General features: G+C 42.2%; 1 long non-coding RNA gene across 1 annotated transcript; it reads right to left on the minus strand.

Moving 5' to 3' along the window:
- Nucleotides 1–7,264: 7,264 nt before the first annotated feature.
- LOC144819309 (uncharacterized) lies at nucleotides 7,265–8,042 on the minus strand. The gene is made up of 3 exons (XR_013607283.1): nucleotides 7,959–8,042; nucleotides 7,807–7,868; nucleotides 7,265–7,330 (listed from the first exon to the last, which is right to left on the minus strand). It is a non-coding gene; the product is annotated as an uncharacterized LOC144819309 (long non-coding RNA).
- Between the last annotated feature and the right edge of the window lie 328 nt (nucleotides 8,043–8,370).

Consider the following 8,370-nt stretch of genomic DNA (forward strand, 5'->3'; position numbering starts at 1 on the left):
AGTTAAGTAAAGAAATAAATAAAAGAAATTGCAATGCACGCTGCATCACCGATTTGTCGTTGCAGAACGCACAATGTAATTTGTTTTATTTATTTATTTCGTTACTCAACTCCGCTCGGTGGCATTCCGGAGTTTACTACCCCCCACCATGCCCCTCCCCCGCCCTGCCCCGCCCCACCGCCCCTTAGCACTCCCTCCAGGAGCTGATACTGATTGTCAGGCTCATACGTTGAGCTCCTGGTTTGTGTATGTTAGGCTGGTAAAGAGTATATTTTACTGATTGCAAACAGCATGGTAGCATCTGCACTGATGTAGATCTTATTGGATGTGCTCAGTGGCGTAGCTGGGAGCGGAGCGGTCGCCCCATGCAGCACTTGTTGGGGGGGCGGCGGGTGAGGTGAGCAATTTCGGCAAGCGCGAGGTAAGTGGTTTTCTTTTTTTCTAAATGTTATTTTCCCCCATCTTGTGTCTGTCGACTCCCCCCTCTCTTACCTACACCAGCCATCACAGGGACCGCCCCGGGTAGCAAAAGCTGTAGCTACACCACTGGATGTGCTGGGAGAGTGTAGCTTGTAACTGAAGCGCTCACTCAAGATGTTTTTAGGCCGCAGCCTACCAGACAATGCAGCTGTCTGGTTTGCTTAAGACCTCTTGGGTACATTCAGAAACCTGACCTAGGAATGCATTCCGCCAGTTGCTTACTATTGACTTTGTGGTTTGTAACTCACATTTTCTAACTTTCTATTTGCTGGCTTTATTTGCTTTAGGCCGTCCAGCTTAAGTTTGTCCCACTCGTTGCCCATACCTTGTTTACTGTAGCCTTCCATGAACTCTCTTGCTGTGATAGGCAGGACCGGACTGGGAACCAAAACTGGCCCTTGCAAAGTGCTCCCCCGGCCCCCCGGGAGTTTGGGGGTGCAGCCAAGCTGTTTGCCAGGGTTGGTTTCAGCCGATTTTATTACAGGGGGCGATATATTGCAGCAATGCTGCAAAAACGGCCCTGCAGCAAAAACTGCCCCCCCCCCCCCCAGGGGCCCAAATCTGGTACTCACCCTGGCGGCCCACTAGAGAAACGCCTGGTGCCGCTACGGCCAGGCCAGCCCTGTTGAGAGGCCTTTAGAACTTTTTCTTATCTTGTCACATTTGCTGTGAATTTCTTTCTCTGACTTCAAAGTAAGATAATTAATGTGACAATCCTCCTAACTTTCCATGTAAGAAGAGCGGGTGTAATTATTATTTGTTTTACTTTTTTTTGTTGTAGCACACAACAACAACAAAAACAAGCATTAAAAATGCAATAGGTCTCGTCTTTTATTAAGTTAAAGCCATTTGCTTGAAGCTGGAGGCACAGCAATGGCTGGTGCAGGTGAGCATCTGGAGATTGCTGACCTGCTAGTAGCACTTTGAGTTGGTGCATAGTCCTGACTCATAGATGGCCTCACGCATTCTACCTGCATCCACACTTCAGTGGATAATGGCAGCGAATCTAAGGTCTCCATGTATATGACATGTAACTTTACAATGCAAGCCTGTACCACACACAGATCAGTCATGTAACACTCATGCTCAGTGTTCCAAAGACTATCACAGATTAAATGGGTCTCTTGACCGTCCCATGTGCAATAAACCTGCATGTCTAATGGTGCTGTGAATTTTACATTCTTTGATGAATAAAATTACTCATGGTTATCCCCCCTTCCTGAGGGACACAGTAATAAACATCTATTTTGACAAATACCTTATAGCAGGGTTCTCCACAGTCAGTCCTGGAGGGCCAGATCCATGCCTGATATCTAAATGGGAACATACTAAAAGTCTGGCATGGATCCGGCCTTCCAGGACCAACTTTTGGAGAACCCTGCTTTATAGGATAATCTCTCGCCGCCAATTAAAGATCAGCGAGTGAAAGGCCCATGATTGTTCTGGAGTGCCTAATGCTTGAGCAATGCTTGCTGCCCTAAGTCCTCAAACTATCTCTTGCCCCACTGATGTTAGAGGGCTTGCAGTGGAGTTTCTCCACATATCTAAATCCTATTATTGTAATAGATGCTGTTTTCACAATGGAGCAATATTTAAAGTTCACCTTCCACAAACATGAAACTCGCATTCCTGTCAAGCTCTTTGTATCAAAGCACAAAATCACCTCTTTTATGGGACTTGTATAGTGCACTGCTACCTGCCCTCATACTAAAACCATTACAATGCTGGAGCTCCCAATTCTGCCATGTAGTGCATGAAAAAAATGCCCCTTCAGTAGTATGATTGACAGTTCCTTTATTGAGTGTCGATCTTCCTTGAACTGGTCGAGCATTGGTCTTTCTACTTTGTGATTTATGATGTTAACCCTGTGTGGCTGTATTGTTTCTTGTGGTCTCTTTCAAGTCTCACCAAAGGGGCAATGTTCTTGTGGATACTTCTTGCACTGAACACAGCTTGTGCATATTTGATTTTGTTCTCTCATTGAATATTTGTAGTGCCTAGGAAGTGTAAGCTCTAAGTCTGGGGTGTAAAGAAAACACTTAGGGGCATATCAGCAACAGACGGCGAAAAATATCGCAAAGCGTGCTTAGCGCTTGTATATTTATCGCCGCCTATCGCTGGAATTTATCGCCCTGTTAGCGCGTTATTAACAACACGTTTCTCCAGGGAGATAAATCATCCAGCAAAAGCGTCGTTATGCGGGAATATCACTGGAAATCCAGCGATATTCCCGCAGCGATAGGGGAAATCTTGATAATAGGGAGATGTGGATTCAGCCACTGAGTCCACCTCCCATGTCAAAGATAGGGTAGTCATACAAAAAGCAGGCGTACAATACCGGCGATAACAGCAGTTAGCGCTGTTTTTAATATCGCTATGGGTGTCCTGGACCATATTGTAAATACGGAGAAGGACAGTTAGCGATCATTTCCCATTAGTATTTGCAGGGAACGCCTACTTTGCATATCATTAGAGATGCAAAGCGAGGCGTGAACAAAATGGGAGCTGAATAAAGGAAACACGCGATAACGTGTCCTTGTAAATAATGCGATATAATTATCGTCGCTTTTCGCCCGAAAACGGACGCTAAATCGGCGATAATTATATCTCCAGCCCTTGATAATATGCCCTTTAGAGCATGGATAGAGAGTGCAGCTCCACTGTATACCATTATTTTTCTTAGTCTTGACATTAACACTAGTATAGCATGCCTGGGTGCAAAATCTTTGCTGGGTTCTAGTTTGTGTGATTTGTTTGCAAGTGTGCTGAGCAAGAGAATGCTCCAGTAGGAGCCTGAGATGAGTGGCTAAAAATGTCATTCTTAGCAGTCGCAGCCAGTGGCATGTGAAAGTGGTGGGGCGAAGAGCAGCAGGCTCTCTTGTCGTTTTCAGCATGAGAGTAGCACCATGACTGGTTTGAGCAGGCTAACACAGCACTCCTTTTCAGACTAGGAAACTGTGCCTGCAGTTCACCCGACTGTTTTACAGCTGGTATTGGTGCTGGCAGAAGTGCGCATGCCAGATTGCCCACCACAAGACAGCCGACCAATGTGACATGTGCACTTTAGGCTTTAGGGAAGTCAATCCTGCTGCCAATCAGCAGCAGGAAGGGCACTGCCCTTGAGCCGAAATACAGCGCGCACTTCACGAAGATTTTCATTACATTGACCATTTTATTTAAATTATGTTTAGCTGCAGCTGCTACACTCGCAGCAGACAGGGTAACGCCCATGTTAGATGTCTTCACATCTAACATGGGCTTCGATTGGAATTCCATAGACCATATTATCAAACCCATTATCGCCGCTTTATCAGCAGTTTTCTGCCGATAAAGCGGCGATAATTTTATCACCTGTCTTGATAATATGCCCCTAGATTTTCACTTTTGGAATGCTCAAAAATAATAAAAAGCACTTTAAAGATCTACCTTTTTACAACACACCAGATGATAGGAGCAAAGAAAAAAATACTGTAAAAATAGTAATTTAACTAAAGAGTAAGAGTTTAAAGTTAGGACCCTGTGATGTAATTTAAGTTTTTGTAGAGTGCTCAAATATTCAGGACTAGGGTGTCTCGGTGCTAGCATGTAGGACAGTGTAATTATCTACACAATTTAGAGGAATTTAACATAGAGAAAAGATTGGTTTCAGTGACTTGCGGATTTTGAGCCAAATTGCTTTGGGCCATATGTATCAAAATCCTCTTTTACGATTCTCAAATAGAGATTTTTTGCGAATCGCTATTTGAGAATTGCAAAATGCTATGTATGTAGGATTTGCAATAAATGTTGCGAATCCTACACATTCCTTAATTGCGAATCTCAAATTGCGATTGGCAATTAAGGAATACCTCCCCATACATTCCTATGGGCCTAGAGGCCCATAGGAATGAATGGGAAGACATTCTCAATTTGCGATTAGCAATTAGAGAATCCCAAATTGAGAATGCAATTTCAAGGATGCAAGGGTGTCAAAAAGACACCCTGTTGCATCCCTGAAATAAGCATGGGTGCACATGTGGCACACATACATGCCCTAAGGGCATGTATGTGCTTCACTTTGCACTTTGAAAAATGCAAAAAAGTGTATTTTTTAAAGAAATCGCAAATTACCACCAACTTGAAGTTGGTGGTAATTTGCGATTCCTTAAGGCCAAATTGCACTTTTTTGGTGCTTCTTATATTGCATTTAAGGAATCGCAAAATTTGCGATTCCTTAAATGCAATCAAAGTAAGGAATCGCAAATCTTGCGTTTCCTTATTTTGCATGCAGATTTGCCTTCATACATACCATTTAGCAAAATTGCGATCGCAAACCCCGAAATTCTGTGAATTTCGGCGTTTGCGATCGCAATTTTGCTGGATACATATGGCCCTTTGTTCTTAAAGGCAGGGATTTCCAGACTTTGGGAGTTTTGTATTATCTTTTATTCAGCAACGATTAAGCATGCTTTCTAAACCTCCATATTCATGCCTCCATAAATAACTCTATTTTGATTACTATCGAAATATATCTATAATTTTAATCCATGAAACATGCATTATAGTGTTAGCAAATATGTCATTTAAATTGACAAGCCTACTCATTTACGGCTAGATTTACACAATCGTTTTGTACAACTAAGTAAAACATGCAGCAAACAGGAAGTTTCATCTGAGACTGCGAACAACATCCTAATTCGCAGAATTCATATTTGCGGATATTTACGGTATCAGTGGCACTTAAATTAGAACTATGTAACATTTTCCCTGTAGATGTTGTTTTTTTTCCAGAATCGTACATACAGTAAGGGTTTGGAAAAAATGTTCAACGATTCTATTCGCAAAAAGTGCATGGGTGCTGATAATTTACGATGAAGGTAAAAGTTAAGGACAAATACTTCTAAGTGATGGAAACCCTGGCCAATAATACTAAAATTATGGCATAGAGGCCTCTGCATGTCAAGGGTTGATGTCAGAGTTCTGAAGCTGCCATCTGCTTTTCTTGCATGCCTCTCTATCATATTCCAACTCTTTACAAACTCTATTTGGCACATAAGTCTGCAAAGACTATTATTTTTCTCCCTGTTTCAGATTTATTGCTCAAAATCAGATTGTTTTAGATGCTTGTAAATTATTGCTGTATCAGCAGTGCGTTTGTGCTGCTCGGCAGGAGGACTCAGGGTGGGGCACTGCTTGCATGTTTGCCAAATAGTTTATATTAGGTTAAACTGCCAACAGTTTCCTTTGTCAGTTTTATCACTATATACCGAGAGCCACTGGAATTATGCTATTCTATAACAAATGGTTTTGCCGCATTTACCACATAATCCAGTACATGTTGCATTATTTACAGATTTTGCTTACGCAGTAAATGCACTGTGGGGGTGGGGGGGGGGGGGAGGTCCGGACTCTGGAGGAGATAAAGAAAAATGGCAGGAATATCAACTGGAACCTGCCTCCATCTCACTCTCTTCAGGAAGGACGTCCTCTCCGCCATGCACCCCACCTGCTTATGTGGGCTGCCTCTACCAGACAACACTCATAAGGTGCCAGGTTAGATCGCCCCCTTCCCACCCCTCTAATGCTGTCCTTAAATTCAATGTCTTCCTGTTTCATGTGTGACTAGGTAAGTCAGTCTATGTTTTCTTTTTGAATTATGGGACATGTAATAATGAGTTCATATATGGTTAAATAACACTACGAGGCCCAGAATTCTAATTTGAAAAACTGGGAATGGCCTAGCTATTGGTGACGCACTGCCACTTTTTTTTTCCATTCAAATTACATATTAATACTTAACACTTACAATCATTGATTACATATCTACACATATAATTTTTACATATGGATCAATTATAGTGTCTGAGTTTAAGGGAGTAGCCAGAAAATTCAGTTTCCAGTGAACAAAAAGCTTGATTGGGCCCTCCGGCAAAACACAGTTTTTTAACAGCTGTTCATCTACAAAAGCATTAATAACACGTATATTTACTTTAAAGGGGCCATACGTCCAATTAAACTCAAAGTGCATCATACAGGTTTTTAAAATTTTTGTTTAGAGTTTTATATAGCGCGAACTAGACCCGAAGATATCAGGCATCAGAGCGCTTTACATGAGCATCAGTTTCGTACAGATTGACACATTCATTTTTGTTAGGCACAGGAGATTAAGTGATTTGCCCAGAATTACAGGATGTCAAGTGTCGTTGTCGAGACTCGAACCCGGTTCCCCCACTTTGAGGTCGACCACTCTAGCCCCTCTTTTTCTGACATGCCATATAGAATTAAGGTAGCTGGCAATCGAGTAAACAAGTATTAAACAACAGAATAGTGACTTAGAGGCAACTAAAAGGTGGTTGCTCTAAACAGTTAAAGAGAAAAGGCATAAAAAATGTTTATTAAAAGAACCCTCACTCACCGACCTGGTCGGTGACATGCTTCATCATAGGGTTCCACCAGAGAAGCCAAATGCTTCCCTGGTGTGCTTCCACGCCTGATTTACAGCAGAGCAGGATGTTAAATGTGTGTGTGCATAGATAGTGAGATGTGAAAGGGATGATTAAAAAGTGTTTGGGACTAGCCCGTCCAATGATTTATTCAAGGCTGCCCAAATACTAATAAAAACGTGAATTGGATGAAAATCAGTCCTATAAAGTGGCTGGTGGCATCCAGAATTTTTGTTAAGAAATGGTCAACATGTTTCTGCTGAAACGTGCTATTAGCAAAGCATTCGTCAGGACCCAAAAAAAATCCCACGGCGCTGTGCACACGCTAAGGCGCACCCTAACCTGTGGAATATTGCAACAGAAGGTACAACTCACGGTTATACCCAGTGGTCTTGCGTAGTTTCAGAGACCTTTATGTTAATTTCAACCTGTAAAAGAAAGACATTGTGTCCTAACTTCAATCTAGTTAAGTACACTTACAAGTTTGAATAAACACTGCAGGAGTAAATAATCTCTTTAAACCAATATTATATATATACATTTTCTTGCACAAATACAATATTCGATAAAGTTGTGGAAGTAACACATCTGAACTTGACAGGATGTATCTATTGATGTAACAATACCAATGGTTCAGTTGCCTTTGCCATTTGCTTCAAATATTCATTTAAAGATTATCGTGAGTTCAATATTTCATTCAAGCGCCTCATGGTCGTTAGGTCTTTCGAAGTCCCTACGAGCGCAAAGAACGTGGGCTGACAGCTCAAAAAAGGGGCCTAAAAACACGCATGCTTTATGCTATTCCCAAACTACACCAATTAACCCCCAGATGTGAACGGGGATAGTATCACTGGTGAAAAGCATGCGTCTAGCTTTTGCAAAGATTGCGGAGAAAAAGGCTTACTTGGACTCATCAAGTGACTTGTTTCATGGAGTCGCGGGGAGGTAGGACGGACGTTTGGGTATCTAAAACAAACGAAAAATGAAAAAGAACCGTAAACACGAGCACTCCTGTAATTGTAAGACTGTAATGCGCCCGATGTGTAAAGCACTTACTTCCCGTTTTGTCCGATCCTAGCAGCACACGTCCGCCCCGGTCCGAATGTCAACGATGGGGCAGGCCTCCGTGCTCAAAAACGGGCTCACCCGTGACGTCACAGTGGCGAAAACGTGTGACGTATGTTGGATACGTAACCTGAAACGCAGGGACAACGCGTACAGCTAAACAACTAGAGCGTTGCCCTGTATTGAAAAGACATGAACTTTATTAATCACTAAATACGGGTACATTGGGTATGATTGTGAAAAAACCAAATGAAATAATGGGTTCTTGGGCTCATTGGCATTCCAATGAACAAATTAAACATTACATTTACAATACTGTCCTAATAAAGGGTGTCATGGCAAAACGATTTCTAGATTGTGGCAAGTTGGTAACAGCTTTTTTTTCCTCTTTCCCCGATCAAAG

This window comes from Lissotriton helveticus, chromosome 2_1, assembly GCF_964261635.1.
Source record: "Lissotriton helveticus chromosome 2_1, aLisHel1.1, whole genome shotgun sequence".
NCBI lineage: Eukaryota > Metazoa > Chordata > Amphibia > Caudata > Salamandridae > Lissotriton > Lissotriton helveticus.